Below are 20662 nucleotides of genomic sequence, written 5' to 3' on the forward strand. Positions count from 1 at the left end.
AACTGTCTGCATGGAGATTGCAGATTCTCCCTTTGTTTGTGTGGGTTTGCGGGTGCTATGATGGCTCAGTGGTTAGCACTGCTGCCTCACAGTGCCAGCGTCCCAGGATTCTCCCCGTGTCTGCATGGGTTTCCTTCCCACTGTCCAAAGATGTGCAAGTCAGGTGAGTTGGCCGTGCTAAATTGCCCATGGTGTTAGGTGCACTAGTTGGAGGGAAATGGGTCTGGGTGGGTTACTGTTTGGAGGGTTGGTGCGGACTGGATGGGCTGAAAGTTCTATTTCCACACTCTAGGGAATCTAATCTTAATCAGGTCACCCCCTTAAATTCCTGTGCTCTAATGAAAAAATCCCAGCTTTTCCAGTCTATTTTTATATCTCAAACTCTCTATCATGGCAACATCCTGGTGAATCTTTTCTTAACCCTCTTCAATTTAATAAAATCCTTCCTATAATAGGGTAACCAGAACTGTCAGTTCACAGTGAGACTAGTCTTCTCTTTCTTTCCTATCCACATTGTTATTTTTCCCTGGGTCTGTTCCCAAGTCTAAGGAGAAGGCTTTCTTCTGTAATGCTGTTTTTGCCTGGCTGCTGCTTCCACAACCACTGCTGACACTTTGGCTGTTAATATGGTTCCAGCTGCTAACTGTCTTAGTCTTAAAGCACTGGTGTTCTTAAAGTAGACAACTCACTTTTCTTCTGACCGTTTTGTGTTCCTGTTTTGAGTGGGTTTTTTATCACCATTGTCACCTTGAGATCTTTATGCACCAGCCCACACTGCTGCTCACCATGTTATATGTTGTGCCACTGTCCACTGGCAGCTTGTGTTTGGGAGTATAGTACATGCACCAATCCTCCTTTCTATGTCAAGTCTCAGTGTCTATTAATTACAGTTTTAGGACCTGAATGACTGTTGAGTCTTAATCAGAAGAGGCACTGGCCTTACGTAACAAATGCAAGAAAGCTCCACATGGACATTAATTGGTTAGGTATAATTAGAAAAACTTTCAGATGTAACGTTATGCAACAATGCCTATTCTATTTTCCCAATCCCTTTCTATTTTTCTTACAAGTAACTTCCATCTCTAGCATATCCAAGAAAGAAATTTCAATCATCTACATACCATTTTCTGCAGAGAATAAAGAAGGTTCCTGAACTGATAGAGGTCTGAGGGCTTCCCTGTATCTTGTTCACAGGCCCAAGCTGTTCAGCTCCTGGGAGCCAATCATCTTGTTGTCACCAGACAGAAGGCCTTTGTCAGCTATAGCGGTGTCCCTCAGTGCCCAATCAGTTACTTACTAGAGTTCAATCTCCACTTGTACAGAACCCCTCCCAGCCTGAGTTGGTTTGTAAACCTCCACAGCTGAGTTTCTCCAGCATTGTTTGTATTTGCTCAATATTTCAGTCTTCAGGGTTTGCAGTTTCCTCATCCTGGACCTGATCTCTTCATTCACTTTGTCCTTCAATATTTCAACTTAGTCAACTTCATTTTAACATATATATATTCTTACATACGAAGCAAGTGGGTAACTAGAGAAAGGATAATGAGGGAAGGCTGTGTTTTGAACCTGAGAGAATGGATGAGATTCTGAATGATTATTTTGCATCAGTGTTCACTGAGCAGAGGGACATGATGAATGTTGAGATTAGAGATAGAAGTTTGATTAGTCTGGATCACGTTGACATAAGTAGGGAGGATGTGTTGAGATTATTAAGGTGGACAAATCCCCAGGACCGGATGGAATCTATCCCAGGTTGCTGGGGGAGGCGAAAGAGGAAATAGCTAGGACCCTGACAGGGATCTTTGTAGCATCCTTAAACACAGGTGAGGTGCTGGAGGACTGGAGGGGTTGCTCATATTCTCCCCATGTACATGAAGGATAGTAGGAATATTTTGGGTAACTACAGACCAGTGAGCATGATGTCAGTGGTGGGAAAGTTGCTGGTGAAAGTACTCATGGGTAGGATCTATTTATATTTAGAAAGGAATGGGCTTATCAATGGTAGGCAACATGGTTTTGTGCGGGGGAGATCGTGCCTTACCAACTTAATAGAGTTCTTTGAGGAAGTGACCAAGTTGATAGATGAAGGAAGGACTAATGATATCATATACATGGACGTTAGTAAGGTGTTTGATAAGGTTCCCCATGGTAAACTAATAGAGAAATTGAAGTCACATGGTGTGCAGGGTGTTCTAGCTAGGTAGATAAAGAACTGGTTCAGCAACAGTAGACAGAGAGTAGTAGTTGAAGGGAGTTTTTCGAAATGGAGAAAGGTGTTCTACAGGGGTCAGTGTTGGGGCCACTGTTGTTTGTAATATACATAAATGATCTAGAAGAGGGCGCTGTTGGTATGATCAGCAGGTTTGCAAATAACACGAAGATTGGTGGAGTAGCAGAAAGCATAAGGGACCGTCAAAGAATACAGGAGGATATAGACAGAGTGGAGAGTTGGGCGGAAAAGTGGCAGATGGAGTTCAATCCAGGAAAATGTGAGGTGATGCATTTTGGGAAGTCTAATTCTACAGCAAATTATACAGTGAACGGAAGAGCCTTGGGAAAAGTTGTTGAGCAGAGAGATCTGGGAGTGCAGGTCCATTGTACCCTGAAAGTGGCTGCACAGGTGGATAGAGTGGTCAAGAAGGCACATAGTATACTTGCCTTCATTGGATGGGGTATTGAGTATAAGAGCTGGCAAGTCATGTTAAAATTGTACACAACATTGGTTCTGCCTTATTTAGAACACTGTGTACAGTTCTGGTTGCCACATTACCTAAAGGATGTGAACACTTTGGAGAGGGTGCAGAGAAGGTTTACAAGGATGTTGCCTGATGCTAGCTACGAAGAGAAGTTGAGTAGGTTAGGTTTGTTTTCATTAGAAAAACGGAGATTAAGGGGGGTGTGCCTGATTGAGGTTTACAAAATCATGAAGGATATAGACAGGGTAGATAGAGATAAGCTTTTTTTCCAGGATGCAGGATTCAATAACGAGGTGAGAGGTGAAAAGTTTAAGGGGGATACATGCGGCAAGTACTTGACACAGAGGATTAGATTAGATTACTTACAGTGTGGAAACAGGCCCTTCGGCCCAACAAGTCCACACCGACCCGCAACCCACCCATACCCCTACATTTACCCCTTACCTAACACTACGGGCAATTTAGCATGGCCAATTCACCTGATCCGCACATCTTTGGACTGTGGGAGGAAACCAGATCACCCGGAGGAAACCCACGCAGACACGGGGAGAACGTGCAAACTCCACACAGTCAGTCGCCTGAGGCGGGAATTGAACCCAGGCCCCTGGCGCTGTGAGGCAGCAGTGCTAACCACTGTGCCACCGTGCCGCCCAAATGGTTGGTGTCTGAAACGCGTTACCAGCAGAGGTGGTAGAGACAGGCCCGGTAGATTCATTTAAGCTGTGTTTGGTCAGATGCATGAGTAGGTGGGGAGCAGAGGGATCCAGATGCTTAAGAATCGGGCGAAAGGTTTAGACAGTGGATTTGGATTGCTCAGGCTTGGAGGGCCAAAGGGCCTGTTCCTGGGCCGTAAATTTTCTTTGTTCTTTGTTTGTTCTTCATATAAAAAGGGAAGGTGATGGCCTAGTGGTATTCTAACCAGGCTGTTAATCCAGAGACCCAGGTAATGTTTTGGATCTGGATTTGAATTCAATAAAAATCTGGAATTAAGAATCTAATGATGACCAGGAAACCATTGTGGATTGTCAGGAATAATCCATCCAAATCACTAATACCCTTAAGGGAAGGAAACCGCAATCCTTACCTGGTCTGGCCTACCAGACCCACAGCAATGTGGTTGACTCTTAACTGCCCTTTGGGATGGGCATAAATGCTGGCAGCGACAACCTCATTCTGTGAATGAGTAAAACAAAATTCTTTGTATCATTACAGCTTTGACTTTAGTTTTCCAAACTTTGAATACAACCTCCACAGCTCACACTGTTGCTGTTCAGCTGCTGCCTCTCTGTCTGTCTGGTTGGAACCACGTTGTGGAATTGGGGATTTCACCCACACTCTGGCAGGAGAGTTGGCATGTCACCCACACTACCAGCTCCAAGGAAGGGCTTGGAGAACCACACACCAATCAGCTAGCGGTGAGTGCACTGGCACATCAACCCCATCTCTCCTGGAAGCCAGAAGTCCAGCAATAGACATCCCACCCAGTGACAAATGCCAATTAGCACAAGGCTGGCATCTCCTGCCTTCCACACAATGCCCCAGAGTCTGAGGTCCCAGGATGAAGGATACATGATTGGTGTGTAGAAAGGGATTCCCCAAGCTAGACAGCATGGAGACAGGGTGAAGAAACAAAGGCAAGGTGTGGGTCTCAGTGGGCACTGCCCTACCCTATGTCTTACCCCTTGACCAGGCTTTGACCAAGGGACCAGGTTCCCCCACCAAACTCCACCAATTGGGCATCAGATATCCAAAATGCTGCCCAGTATCAGGTCTCCCTGCAGTATGATTAATCCCAATGGTGGTGGCTGAGGGTTCCCATTGGCAGCGAGTTTGATAGGAGCGTGCCAATCCAGCAAACCCATGGGGGTGGGAAGCTGGTAGTGTTTGTGTATAACCAACACCCCATGTAGTTAAGTGCCCTTCCTACCTCTGGAAAGCAAAGTGTCTTTCTCTCTGCTGAAAAGAGCCTCTGAACAAGACTTTTCACTCTGTCTTTCCTCTAAGGAGCCAATACTGAATCCTAATAGTAGTCTGGAATGTTCGGAGTAAGCAAGCCCCACCCTTATATTCTCATAAACCCTACGTCAGGCACAGAACAAACCAAAGAGACTTATGCAGACTCCTCCCAGCCTTTGACTAAGTAGCAGTCTGGGTCCTCCCAACATTTGTGAAGGAGGTAGTGGAGTGGTCTAGTCAAGAGACTTATTTGAGATAGATGGCCAAGTTAATGCAATGGGCACAACAGTTCAAATCCCAACCCTGGCAGTTGGTGGAATTCGATTTCAGAGATTGAAATCTGAAATTGAAAACTAGGCCAGTGAAAGGTGGAACCACAAAATAAACAGAAATAGCTGGAAAAGCTCAGCAGGCCTGGCAGCATTAGTGGAGAGAAATCAGAGTTAACGTTTCAGATACAAGTGACCCTTCCTCAGAACTCAGTAATAGGTGGGCCACATGTGGAATTTCCCAAGGGCTTAAGTGGTAGGGGAAATGGTGAAGACATTTGGGAGAAAATGGCACAAATAGAAAATGTCACCAGAATGATTCCTGGGATGGCAGAACCGACATATGAGGAGAGACTGGATTGGTTCAGACTGTACTCAATGAGGTCTGGAAGAATGAAGGGGGATTCTTTTAGAAACCTATAAAATTCCAGCAGGACTAGAAGGAAGGATGTTCCTGGACAGTCCAGAACCAGGGGTCACTGTGTAAGGATACAGGGAAGGCCATTTAGGACTGAGATGAGGAGATATTTCTTCACCCAGAGAATGGCAAACCTGAGGAATTCTCTGCCACACAAAACGATCGAGGCCAAAGCACTTTCAAGAAGGAATTTAATATAATTCTTAAGGAATCAAAGGGTACAGGGACTGAATTGGATGGTGGGACAGGCTTGAAGCTCAGGATGGGCTATTCCTACTCCTATTTCTATGTTTGGAACGCTTAACTTGTGACAATGGGAAGTTAACCCTGATGGTCATGTCTAATGGCATCTGCAGCAGCGAGGAATGTTGAGCCTGCAGTCTCTGAGAGATCCATGCCACTATTCAGGAATTGTGCTCTTACCACATCCCACTTCCTCTGATACTGCAACATTTTTTCTTGAGGCTGACAAGATCCCATCAAGGATTTTTAAAAGATATGTGATAATTCTACAAAGTCTAAACACTGAAAAAGCAGAATGAAGACCTTGATAGTGTGCCGAAGGTCTATTAAGATATGATAGCGCTGTTTCCCCTTGGAATAAAGATGATGTGGAATCTTTCCTGTTGCAACATCTAACTCGTTATAATTCTAATAGGGTTTTCATATCACAAATACATTCCAGGCTGCTGTAATCACAGGTGCAACTGGTCAGTAGTTCAAAGCTAATCTGAGGGCATTCTGAATTTGTGAAGGTGAAATCTTTTGGGTGAAATGTTAAGCAATTTGCCTGCCGTTACGAGTGAGGTTGGAGAAGTGCACTTGTACTCTCATCTCCCTATTCCACAGATCACAACATAAATTAAAAATACTATTTCCAGTTACCTTACATAAAACAGGTATGAAACCACAAGATTCATTAGCCAGATTTCTTAATAAACACGCCTATTTAGATGCGTGCAAATTTAAGATGTCTCCACCATCATGTATTTGAAGAAGGAACCCATTGAATTGTAAAGTGCTAATAATTGATATAAATTCAATTTTATTGTAGTGTTGTTAAAATTCTGCAGCTGATAAACTGGACACAATTTTTCATGAGTAACATTGAGAAAAGAGCTGTATCATACAAAAGGTGACAATTGGCATCAGGTAAGGGCACCAGGTTTTATGGATTTGCTCAGTGATGTGATCAGCAGCAGATTTAAGGACCACGTCATACCAAGCCCTTGTCACTGAGAGTATGAAGCTCTATATGAAGGCAGTGTAAACATTATTGAGGATAGTGTCTGAGCCAGTCAGTTAACTCACAGACTGTACAGGATCCAGCTTACTGTCTTGGACAAGCTTATCGATGGTAAGTGAGGTTATTTGATTTGATTTATTATTGTCACATGTACCTAGGTACGGTGAAGAGTTTTGTTTAGCGTGCACAGGCAGATCATATGATCCAAAGTATATTAGGGAAACAGAACAGAGTGCTGGATATGGCATGGTGGCTCAGTGGTTAGTACTGCTGCCCCACAGTGCCAGGGACCCAGGTTCAAATCCAACCTCAGGTGACTGTCTGTTTGGCGTTTGCATATTCTCCCCGAGTCTGTGTGGGTTTCCTTTGGGCGCTCTGGTTTCCTTCCACAATCTAAAGATGTGCTGGTTAGGTGAATTGGCCATGCTAAATTGCCCATAGTGTTCAGGGACGTGTATGTTTGGTGCATTAGTCAGGGGTAAATATAGGGGAATTGGTCTGGGTGGGTTACTCTTCAAGGATTGGTGTGGACTTGTTGGCCTGAAGGGCCTGTTTCCACACTGTAGGGATTCTATTCTTAAAAATAAACAATGTTATGGCTACAGAGAATGTGCACACAGAGTGAGATCAACATTAAATTTGAAATTTAAAAGGTTTATTCAGAAGTCTAATAACAGCAAGGAATAAGCTGTTCTTGAATGTGTTGGTACGTGTTTAAGCTTTTAGGTCTTCTGCCTGCCAGAAGAGGTTGGAAGAGATTATTATTGGGTGAGAGGGGTATTTGATGATGTTGGCTGCCTTCCCAAGGCATTGAGAAGTATAGGTGGAGTCAATGGATGGAGGGTTGGCTTGCATGGTGGACTGGGCTGTGTACACAACTCCCTGTAGTTTCTTACCATCCTGGGTTCTTACCATCCCGAGCCATGATGAATCCAGATACAATGCTTTCTTTGATGCATCTAAAAAAATTAAGAGTTTTTATGGACATTCTGAATGTCCTTAGCCTCCTCCTTTCTTGACTGAAGCATCAATGTGGATGGGCCAGGACAGATGGTTGGTGACCATCATTCCTAGGAGCATCCCAGTTGGGCATATCATACAGGAGTAACTGAGATGGGGATCATCTCATGGGTGGTTTCTTGTACTTTGTTGCACAAGGTCAGTGGCAGGTGAGGAAACGGGTGTCAGGTTTGTGTGGCTTTCCTTACAAAAGTCTATGGTTGCAAGCCTATTACTTATGCATGGTTGAGGAACAAGGGCAAGCTTGTGGTTGGCCAGGCAGGAAGTTGTGGTTCCCACTGTCATGTACAGAATTGAAGGCCCTGTTGCCATACCTGTACAGGCATCTGTTCCCTACAGGCTGGGAGCATCACTCGGGTTTCAGGAGACCTGCAGCTAAATATTCAGACCCCAGTCAGCCCATCGCTCCCCCCTCCCCACCCCAGCAGAACACACTTCCTCCTTTGGCCAGTCTGCTTGATCCCTGTCCACTTCATCAGCATCCCTCCCTCGGTCATCCTCTGCCCATGAACATTTGCCATTGCCACCTGGTGCCAGAACTGGCCTGGCACAGATGAACACTTCCCAAAGTAGCACCTCCTCATTCCCAACTCCAGCAAGTACAGTACCTCACCTGCTGTATGCCCCTTAAACACAGTCGGGAATTGGAAAGCAAGGTGAACTTGACTGGGTAAGAGAATTTAACTTAGGTGAGCTGGTCTTTTAATAAATATTATAAGATCATGAGGGATATGAATAGGATAAATTGACAAATTATTTTCCCTGGGATGGGGGAGTCCAGAACTAGACGGCATAAGTTTAGGGTGAGCGGGGAAAGATTTTAAAGAGACCTAAGGGGCAACTTTTTCACGCAGAGGGTGGTGCGTGTATGGAATGAGCTGCCAGAGGAAGTGGTGGAGGCTGGTACAATTGCAACATTTAATAGGCATTCCGATGGGTAAATGAATAGGAAGGGTTTGGAGGGATATGGGCCAGGTGCTGGCAGGTGGGACTAGATTTGGCCGGGATATATGGATGGCATGGACAAGTTGGACCAAAGGGTCAGTTTCTGTGCTGTACATCTCTATGACTCTCTGACTTTATGCATAATGTGCGATTGCATGTAAAAATGCTTCCTGAAGCTTGACCCCCTTCAGAGAACTTATTTGCAAGTGTTCATTCAGTGCAGATAGAGGCCATTCAGCCCATCAAGCCTGCATCAACCCTCTGAAGAGCATTCCACCAAGCCTGCACATCCCTTGACACTATGGACAATTTAGCATGGCCAATCCTCCCTAATCAGCACATCTTTGGAGTGTGGGAGGAAATCAGAGCACCCGGTGGAAACCCATGCAGACACAGGGTGAAATGTGCAGTTGGACAGGGATGAAATCAAATCCACATCCCTAGCACTGTGAGGCAACACTGCTAACCACTGAGCCACATGGAGTCAATCTAAATCTGATCAACTTGCTGACTATCTTTGGGAACAGTAAAGAACTGTGTAAAGCCAAAACTTACCATATTTACCACAATGGGCTTTGCTTTGTAAGGTCAAAAATGTAACCTACAAATTAATAAATTTAAAAACAAACTACTCAGCAATAAAGAATGTGCATGAATAAACAAAAATGTGATTATAGTTGAAATTGAAGACTAGGATAGGATGGTAAAAGCAAGCACAAAATGATGAGAAGGATGGAGATCAGAGTGGAACCACGTAACTAAATTGAATGGTAAAATATTCTCCAGAATTAGAAATTAAAAATAGAGCACTGTGATTCCCAGGGAAGTTTTACCAAGAGGTGCACTAAATAAACTCTGAATAAACAGTTAATGGCAGCAAAATAGCAGCGATTTTTCAATATTTCACTATAACTGTATGCAGTTTTTATCAGAGAGATTAACATAGTGGGCATGTTAATGGAAGAGATTATAAGCAAAAGGCATTTTAAAATGGAAGCGAGATAAGTAACTAATCGAATCAGAAGGTGGCAAAGTCTGAGTTCCTCATTACTCCCTTCTCGTGAGCTACTCAAGACGGGCAATAAATTCTAGACCAGCCAGGAAAAGAGAATTCACTCACAAATGTTAAAAGAAGTGAGGACTGAGATAGAAGAGACAGTATTAAATATGCTGGAAGTATCATTACTGAAAGGAATGTGATTAGCAAAGAGATATCCTGTTACTCAATAGTCTGCATGCATAGCTTTGTTATCAAACCTACAGATGGAGGTCCCTTAAAATGTTTCCTTTCATCATATGAAATTACTTCGAACTTAGAGCACAGACCAATGGCTTTTAGCCCACTGACCCTCTGCTGCTGTATAGGCGCCACGTAAACCTTCTGCTGGCCCTCTTAATCTAATCTTAACAGCACAACCTCCCGAATCCTCTCTCCATCATGTGCTAATCTGGCTTCCTTGTAAAATGTATCTATGCCATTGACCTCAACTCTGTCTTCTGGTGGTGAGACCTACACTCTCATCACTTCTAATCAGTTTTCCTGGTAAATAAATTTATTCTGAATTCCTTAGAATTTCTTTGTGACTGTCTTGCGTTGATGAACAAGTTTTGGCATCCCACAGTCAAAGCAATATCTTCTCCTTCGTGCAGGCAAGTGGGACTAGTTTAGTTTGAGATTATAGTCAGCATGGACCGGTTGGACTGAAGGGTCTGTTTCTGTGTTGTGTGACTCTATAACTTGATCAAATTTTTATTATCATAAACATCTCAACTGTGTCCCTCGCACTCAATCTTCTCATTTTGCAAGTAACGAGCCAGTCTATTCAGGTTTACTTGAGAGTTCTGGTGTGCTCTTTTCATATGCCTCCATATTCTCTTTAGATGGTTTAAGGAAAGTGTTCAGGCTATTAACACCAAACAATCAAGCTCATTTTACTTAAAATAACATCATCCGGATATTCCATCTACATCCAGATCATTCTATCTCTGATTATATAACCACTTTCTTTCCATTTCAAATGTATACTTTATTCATAAAAATATCTTCGCAAACACAGATAGTCACCAAAGCAGGAAGGTTCTGTAGAGTAGCATATGAAGAAACAAATAAACAGTGGAGCTGAAAGAACTGTGAATGCTGAAAATCAGAAACAAAACCACAAACTGCGACAAAATTTCAGCAGGTCTGGCAGCATCTGTGGAGAGAAATCAGTTCAGAGGAAGGGTCACTCAACCCACAGATTCCGCTAGACCTGCTGAGCTTTTCCAATGATTTCTGGTTTTGTAACAAATAAACATTGGAGTTTGACTCAATCCAGCAAACAAGCCCAGGACATTTCTTACTGATACATGATTACAGTTACATATATATGAGGCATCAAGAGGGTCTGATAATTAAGCGGACCCTCATTTTACTTGGTAGGAAGACTTTAGGTCGTGGCCTTTCCCCCTTGCACCTTGGCTGGGGCTGCCCCAAGCTTAAGAGTGCTGGACCTTGAAATATACTCGTCTGCAACACTCAGAGAGAGACATAGAAACTAGGTGCAGGAGTAGGCCATTCAGTCCTTCGAGCTTGCACCACCGTTCAATGTCATCATGGCTGATCATGTAATCTCAGTAGCTGAAAATGTGTTGCTGGTTAAAGCACAGCAGGTCAGGCAGCATCCAAGGAACAGGAAATTCGACGTTTCGGGCCAGAGCCCTTCATCAGGAATGAGGAGAGGGTGCCAGGCAGGCTAAGATAAAAGGTAGGGAGGAGGGACTTGGGGGAGGGGCGATGGAGATGTGATAGGTGGAAGGAAGTCAAGGTGAGGGTGATAGGCCGGAGTGGGGTGGGGCGGAGAGGTCAGGAAGAGGATTGCAGGTTAGGAGGGCGGTGCTGAGTTCAAGGGAATCGACTGAGACAAGGTGGAGGGGGGGGAATGAGGAAACTGGAGAAATCTGAATTCATTCCTTGTGATTGGAGGGTTCCCAGACGGAAGATGAGGCGCTCTTCCTCCAACCGTCGTGTTGCTATGGTCTGGCGATGGAGGAGTCCAAGGACCTGCATGTCTTCGGTGGAGTGGGAGGGAGAGTTAAAGTGTTGAGCCACGGGGTGGTTGGGTTGGTTGGTCCGGGCATCCCAGAGGTGTTCCCTGAAGCTTTCTGCAAGTAGGCGGCCCGTCTCCCCAATATAGAGGAGGCCACATCGGGTGCAGCGGATGCAATAGATGATGTGTGGAGGTGCAGGTGAATTTGTGGCGGATATGGAAGGATCCCTTGGGGCCTTGGAGAGAAGTAAGGGAGGAGGTGTGGGCGCAAGTTTTGCATTTCCTGTGGTTGCAGGGGAAGGTGCCGGGAGTGGAGGTTGGGTTGGTGGGGGGTGTGGACCTGACGAGGGAGTCACAAAGGAAGTGGTCTTTGCGGAACGCTGATAGGGGAGGGGAGGGAAATATATCCCTGGTGGTGGGGTCCGTTTGGAGTTGGCGGAAATGACGGTGGATGATACGCTGTATACAGAGGTTGGTGGGGTGGTAGGTGAGAACCAGTGGGGTTCTGTCTTGGTGGCGGTTGGAGGGGCGGGGCTCAAGGGCGGAGGAGCGGGAAGTGAAGGAGATACGGTGGAGGGCATCGTCAATCACGTCTGGGGGGAATCTGCGGTCCTTGAAGAAGGAGGCCATCTGGGCTGTACGGTATTGAAACTGGTCCTCCTGGGAGCAGATGCGGTGGAGACGAAGGAATTGGGAATATCGGATGGAGTTTTTACAGGGGGCAGGGTCGGAGGTGGTGTAGTCCAGGTAGCTGTGGGAGTCAGTCAGTTTATAGTAGATGTTTGTGTTGAGTCGGTCACCCGAGATAGAAATGGAAAGGTATAGGAAGGGGAGGGAGGAGTCTGAGACAGTCCAGTACAGGGGGCAGGGTGGAAGGAGGTGTAGTCCAGGTAGCTGTGGGAGTAACATGTAATCTCAGTATCCCATTCTCACCCCGCCCCCAATGTCCCTTGATCCCTTTAGCACAAGGACCACATCCAGCTCCCTCTTGAATATGTCTAATGAACTAGTCCCAACAGCTTCCTCTGGGAGAGAATTCCAAAGAACAAATTACAACACACGAACAGGCTCTTTTGCTCTCCAAACCTGTGCTGAACCAGCTTCTCTGTCTAAACCTGTCACTTATTTTCAAAGGATCTGCATCCCTCTGCTTCCTGCCTATTCATCTTTTTATCTAGATACATCTTAAATAATGCTATTGTACCCGCCTCTACCACCTCCGCTGGTAACGTGTTCCAAGCCCCCACCACCCTCTGCATGAAGAACTTTCCACGCATATCATCCCCCAAACCTATCCCCTTCTTACTTTGAATTCATGACCCCTAGTAATTGAGTTGTCCACACTAGGAAAAAGTTCCTTGCTATCCACCCTGTCTATACCTATCATGATTTTGTAGGCCTCAATTAGGTCACCCCTCAACCTTTGTCTTTCTAATGAAAATATCCTAATCTATTCAACCTCTCCTCTTAGCTAGCAGCCTCCATACCAGGCAACATCCCAGTGAACCTCCTCTGCGCCCTCTCCAAAGCATTGACATCCTTTTGGTAATGTGGCAACCAGAACTGTATGCAGTATTCCAAATGTGACTGAACCAAGGTCTTATATAACTGTAACATGACCTGCCAACTCTTGTACGGGGCTGAAAATGTGTTGCTGGTTAAAGCACAGCAGGTCAGGCAGCATCCAAGGAACAGGAAATTCGACGTTTCGGGCCAGAGCCCTTGTACTCTTGTACTCAATACCCCTTCCGCTGAATATCCCTTCTGATATGCTTACATGCCGTATGCCTTCTTGACCACTCTAGTGCCCGGCGTTGCCACCTTCAGGGAACAATGGACCTGAACACCCAGATCTCTCTGTACAGTAATTTTCCCCAGGACATTTTCATTTATCATTTAGTTCACTCTTGAACTGGACCCTCCAAAATGCATCACCTCGCATTGCCTAGATTGAACTCCATATACCATTTCTCTGCCCAACTCTTCAATCTATCTATATTCTGTTGTATTCTCTGACAGTGTCCTTTAGTATCTGCTACTCCACTAATCTTACAGTCATCTGCAAACCTACTAAGCTGGTCACCTATACCTTCCTCCTTATCCTTTATGTATATCGCAAACAACACTGGTCCCAACACGGATCACTGTGAGACACCATTGGTCACAGGTGTCTATTTTGAGAAGCTCCCTTCCACTACTATCCTCTGTCTCCTGTTGCCCAACCAGTTCTCTATCCACCCAGCTAGGACACCCTGGATCCCATGCAATTTCACCTTCTTCATCAGCCTACCATGGGGAACCTTATCAAACACCTTACTGAAGTCCATGTATTTGACATCTACGCCCTTACCTTATCAATCAACTTTGTCACCTCTTCAATGAATTCTATTAGGTTTGTAAGGCATGACCTTCCCTGCACAAAACCATGTTACCTATCACTGATAAGCCCATTTTCTTCCAAATGGACATATATCGTATCCCTTAGTAACTTCTCCGTAGCTTCCCTACCACTGACGTGAGGCTCACAGGTCTGTAGTTATCAGGATTATTCCTGCTGAGAGTGTGGTGCTGGAAAAGCACAGCAGGTCAGACAGCATCTGAGGAGCAGGAGGATCAATGCTTTGGGTAAAAGCCCAACATTAGGAAGCATTCTGCCTGACCTGCACCACACCCTCAGATCTAATCTCCAGCTTCTGCAGTCCTCACTTTCACCCTGGATTATCCCTGCTACCCTTCTTAAACAAGGGGACAATATTAGCAATTCTCCAGTCCTCTGGGACCTCTCCTGTTTTCAAGGATGTTGCAAAGATATCTGTTAAAGCCCCAACTATTTCCTCTCTCACTTGCCTCAAAGATCCCATCCGGACCTGGGGAATTGTCCACCTTAATGGCGTTTATAATACACAACACATCCTCCCTCCTTATGCCGACTTGACCTGCAGTAATCAGACATCTATCCTTAACCTCAACATCCTTGGTGAATACCGATGCAAAGTACTTGTTAAGAATCCCACCCATTTTCTCTAAGTTCATGCATAACTTTCTTCCTTTGCTCTTGAGGGCCAACCTTTTCCCTAGTTACCCTCTTGCTCCTTATATACGAATAAAAGTCTTTGGGATTTTCTTTGACCTAGTTCACTAAGGATATTTCATGACCTCTTTTAGCCCTCTTAATTCCTCATTTCAGATTGGTCCTATATTCCTGATATTTTTCCAAAGCTTCATCTGTCTTCAGTCGCCTAGACCTTATGTATGCTTTCTTTTTCCTCTTAGCTAATCTCGCCATTTCATTTGTCATCAGTGATTCCCTAATTTTGCTATTTCTATCTCTCATTTTCACAGGAACATATCTCTCCTGCACTTTAATCAATCTCTCTTTAAAAACCTCCCACATATCGAATGTGGAATTCCCTCCAAACAGCTGCTCCCAATCTACATTGCATTGTACTGAGGTTGACAAGTGTGCGATATTTGCAGTGCTGTGTCAGGGTTTGTGGTTGCTTTGGGGCAGTACGGAGGCTCAGTGGTTAACACTGCAGCCTCACAGCACCAGGGACCTGGGTTCAATTCCTGCCTCGGGTGACTGTCTGTGTGGAGTTTGCACATTCTCCCTGTGTCTGCGTGGGTTTCCTCCGGGTGCTCTGGTTTCCTCCCACAGTCCAAAGATGTGCAGGTCAGGTGAATTGGCTATGTTAAATTGCCCGTAGTGTTTGGTGTATTAGTCAGGGGTAAATATAGGGTAGGAGAATGTGTCTGGGTGGGTTACTCTTCAGAGAGTTGGTGTGGACTTGTTGAGCCAAAGGGCCTGTTTCCACACTGTGGGGAATCTAATCTACATTCCCCAGCTCCTACTGAATTAAGGTATAGTTGACCTTTCCCCAGTTTAGCACTCTCCCTTCAGGACCAAAGGTTCATAACTCTCAGAGTAGAGAAATTACACCTCCCTTCCAGTCCATCCTTCACTTTTTCCCATCCTCCCTTCTCGGTGTCTCTGGTATCCTGGGGAACAGACCGTAGAACACAGAGTCCTGCATCACAGAACTGTTCCGGATGAACTGCATTTCTCTCCAGATGTCCTTTGTAAAGGCTCATTATATAAACACATTGAGATAAATATTGATGCAAAAAGTGGCCTTAGACACTAAAATGACACAAGCACTGAATGAGCACCTTTCTCACCCGAAGAATCGTCTTTTTTTTATTCATTCATGGGATGAGGGCAGCACTGGCCAAGCCAGCATTTATTGTCCATCTCTAATTGTCCAGAGGGCAGTTAAGAGTCAACCCCAGTGCTATGGGTCTGGAGTCACATGTAGGCCAGACAAGAATGGTAGCTTCCTTCCTTGAAGGGTATTAGTGAACCAGATGAGGTTTTCCAACAATTGACTCATAGTTACCATTAGACTCTTACTTCCAGACTTTGATGAGTTCAAGTTACACCATCTACAGTGGTGGGATTTGAACCTGGGTCCCTGGATTAACAGCTGAACAATAATACCACTACGCCATCACCTCTCATGACAGGTACAACCTTAGTGAAAGTGATAGTGCATTCAATTGACGGTATATGCGGAGCTGGTATTCATTGGGCCAATCGGAATACAATACTTGATCTGACACGATTTTGGAATGAAGGCCAACATCCTCCTTTCAGCTCACACTGATCTTGCATTAATCTGAAAGTAGGAATCCCCACCATCTCAGTTTCAAAGGTTTTTTTAGCCGTGAGCAGTTATTTTATCTTAGCTCCTGCATTGATTCTAAAAATGCAGTTGCTGTCCTATAATGTTAGACTGAAGTGTCTTAATTAAGTCAGATCTGATCAAATTAAATGTAATAAGACATGTGTATTCCCCATGCACAATCCACCTAACCTGCATTTCCTTGGACTGCGGGAGGAAACTGGATCACCCAGAGGAAACTCATGCAGAAAGGGGGAGAACGTGCAAATTTCATACAGGCAGTTGTCCAGAGTGTGGAATTGAACCCAGGTCCCTAAACACTGAACCACTGTGCCACCCTTTGAGGGTTCCTGTGGTGGAGTGCTAGTGTCCCTATCTCTGATCTATGAGGCCAGCATTGAAGTCCCACTTGCTCCAGAGGTGGTAATAACAACTTTGAACAGGTTGATTAGAAAACATCTCCATGTATTGTCTGTCTTCAATGCCTCATTTGATGGTGAACTAAATTCTCTCAATAATCAAACAATTGAGATACAGACCATTCTTATTAAGTGTTTGAGGTGCAAAGAGCACACCACTGGCTATCAGATGGTTGCTGCTGAGAAGAGATATAGTCAAAACACAAAATGTGATAATTTGACCAGAAATATTGTCTGTCCTTGAAAGTGGCAGATAGTGAAGGGGACTGGCAGAGAATACAGCAGAATATCAATAGATTGGGAGTTGGGCAGAGAAATGGCAGATGGAGTTCAATCGGGCAAATACGAGGTTGTGCATTTTGGAAGATCCAATTCAAGAGTGATCAATACAGTAAAAAGAAAAACCCTGGGGAAAATTGATGTACAGAGAGATCTGGTTGTTCAGGTCCATTGTTCCCTGAAGGTGGCAATGCAGGTCAATAGAGTCGTCAAGAAGGCATATGGCATTCTTTCCTTCATCAGACGGGGTGTTGAGTACAAGAGTTGGCAGGTCATGTTCCAGTCATATAGAACTTTGGTTCAGCCACATCTGGAATACTGCATATAGTTCTGGCCACCACATTCCCAAAAAGATGTGGTTGCTTTGGAGAGGGTGCAGAGGGGGTTCACCAGGATATTGCCTGGCATGGAGAGTGCTAGCTATGGAGAGATCATTTTCATTAGAAAGACATGGTTTAGAGGGGACTTGATTGAGATCTACAAAACCATGAGAGGTGTAGATAGGGTGGATAGCAAGAAGATATTTCCCAGAATGAGGACTCAATTACTTGGGGTCACAAGTTCAAGGTGAGAGGGGAAAAGTTTAATGAAGCTATGTGTCAATCGTTCTTTACGCAGCGGGTGGTATGTGCCTGGAACATGTTACCAGTGGAGGTGGTAGAGGCGGGCACGATTGCGTCATTTAAGATGCATCTAGACTGATACATGAATAGGTAGACAGCAGAGGGATAAAGATCCTTAGAAAATAAGTGACAGGTTTGGATAGAGGATCTGGATTGATGCAAGCTAGGAGGACTGAAGGGCCTGTTCCTGTGCAGAAAGTTTCTTAGTTGTTTGTTCTTCATTCAACGCAGTGGTTCAATGGGTGGTCCTGTGGTTAGCACTGCTGCCTCACAGTGCCAGGGACCCGGGTTCAATTCCAGCACTGGGTGACTGTATGGAGTTTGCACATTCTCCCCATATCTACATTGGTTTCCTCTGGGTGCTCTGGTTTCTTCCCACAGTCCAAAGCTGTGCAGGCTAGGTGAATTAGCCAAGCTAAATTACCTATGGTGTTCAGGAATGTGTAGGTTAGGTGCATTAGTCAAGTGAAATGTAGATTAATAGGATAGGGAAATGGGTCTGGCTGAGATACTCTTGGGAGGGTTGGTTATGGATTTGGTGGACCAAATGGGCTGTTTCCATACTGTAGGGATTCTATGAATCATTTCAATGTCCCTCAAGAGCGTTCTGATTTTGTTTACTCCTGTATACAAAATCTTCTGGTTAAAAGCAAAATAAAACTGTGCAAATTCTTCCATTTCAAGGGATTTTCAAATAGATGTTGTCATAATCATTAGGCATGTCTGTTGCATGGTCTGTGAATTGTGAATTTAAAGAGCTAATTTAGCCTCCTTTTGTTTTGAGTGTTCCAAATCAAAAACAACTTTGATGAACCTTTAGATTTAAAAGGCTAGCTGATTATAACCTATTCTCGAATTTACTAAGTAATGTGATGCAGTTATTAGATTAAATACAGATACGGAGATTAAAAGGAAATATGGATAAAGGTACTTACAAAGGAAAGTAAGGTCAGGCTATTATAGTTGCAGGCTTGTTTCTTGCTAGTGTATTATCTCTCTGAAGCTGAGGAGATTGAAAGCCTGAAAGCAGAATTCTGCAGCTGTAATGGACTCAGTAAGCAAGGCAAGCTTCAGCAGTGAGAGAAGATTTCTTGTTCCTAGCAAAATTGACTGGTCTCTTTCAACAGAATGGTGGGTCAATTCTGAAAATCGTTCTCTTTCGAACTCCCTTTGACTGAGAGCCCAAAGTCCTTCATGTTGCCTGAGAGATATTCCTGAAGACCTCTGTTCAAATTGCATGACCATTTTTCAAAAATCAGATGAAAAGTGTCTGCTATCCCAAACATACCTGGAGCAGAGTCTTCTAGTTGAGGTAATTAAATCTGAACTGTCTCATTCATTGTCAGATGGCATAAAATCATAGAAAATGAAGGAGGCCCGTTGACCAAATCCAGTTAGTGCCACCAATGCTATATGAAATCTACACTAGTCCCAACTTCAAGCATGATGCCTATAGCCTTAAATATTCTGACATTTCAAATGTTGGATGTTTTAAAGAATTCCCACCTCAGCTAATTCCTCTCAGGAAGTGCATTCCAGATACCACTACCATCTGGGTGAACTTTGTTTTCCTCAAATACTCTCTAATCCTTTCTTTTTAAAATGGTGCCCCCTTGTCATTCGGCCTTTGATTCAGGGAGAAAGCTGCTCTCCATTCACATTGTCAATTGCCTCAGAATCTTGTCCACCTCTACAGGTCCCTCCCTCGGCCTTCTCTACTCCAAAGGAAAGATCTTGAGCTTATCAAGCCTCTATTTACATAGTTGAAAGTCTCCATCACAGGCAGTAAACCTAAGCTGAATAGTTCACATCTCCAATTGGACCATTGTCAATAAACTTCTGTTTTTCTTTGGATGTGCCCATTGAATTTCAACTAAATACTCTTGTGATTTATTTGTGAGCTAACTATAAGCTAGACCCAATGCCAACTCAATCCACAACAGTAATTATGGGATCTCCGGGATCTGGGTCTAATTTTAAAAGGTCAATTTAGCTTCACTTGTAAAATGTCCACTAATACGGTCGACAAGAATAGTCACGTGACCCCCCCGGGAGCCATATTCAAGTACATACATCAATCTTTAAAAGGTCAACTTCACCTTTCATACAAAATATACAGCAATTCCATAGTTGTGACACCAGCAACCAGTCTACAGACTCACAAGACAGCTTGTTTCTTCTAGTAGAATTTATATGAATCACTGTCATAATGTTATAGAGGTCATGCAGCACAGAAGAAAGGCCCTTTGGCCCATCGAGTCTGTGCCAAATTTTTGTTTTTATTTGCTCTATTTATCTAAACTCATAACAATTTGTAGTACAGAAAGTTTCCTTCTTTGGTTCAAGACAAACTCTTTTTGTCATCGTTATATTAGCTGTAAATGGTTCACTCTGTAATGTAGGTCAGTGTTTGGACAAATAGCAATCCACTTGAAATTATTTTTCTCAACCCTTCAAACTGCCTGCACTTATAAAAAGTTTGCAGCTCTCTCATTTACAGTCACGAGTCACTTGCTTTTGTGCTCAGTGTGGGATTGAAGTGGGTCGTCTGTAAAAATGCAATCTGAATTTTCAAAAACTGGGCCATTGTCATGGTTACCCCACTTTGAAGATGTTTGTTCAACGATTGCTCTAACAAAGGCAAAATTTTGCTTTGATGTATTACTTTAAGGCTGCCTGCATCCCAGAGTAAGTTTTCTGATATTAACCACAATGCAGGGATGCTGAGTAAATGAACAACAAGGAAAAAAGGTATTTTGTTATGTATCTAAATCCCCTCATGAGTTTAAGTTGTAGACTTCCCTGGGTGTCAAAATAATTCCAAATCTGCAGACTCCATTGTGGTATCACTGAATATCCATGTGAATTGGGCTCATCCTTGATTCATAAGCTGAGATTGCACAAGAAGCCTCAACATTAAACCCACCTGCCCTGTATCCTGGCCTCCAATATTCACTGAGAAAGGCTTATGATTACCTTTGTCACTAAAGTTCCGGCTGTCCACTCAGTAATTTCCACTGCATGTTCTTATGATTCTTTCCATCAAGCCAAATTTGTCTTCGAGGTTCTGCCTACTCTAG

Source organism: Hemiscyllium ocellatum, chromosome 20 (assembly GCF_020745735.1).
Source record: "Hemiscyllium ocellatum isolate sHemOce1 chromosome 20, sHemOce1.pat.X.cur, whole genome shotgun sequence".
In the NCBI taxonomy this organism is placed as follows: Eukaryota; Metazoa; Chordata; class Chondrichthyes; order Orectolobiformes; family Hemiscylliidae; genus Hemiscyllium; species Hemiscyllium ocellatum.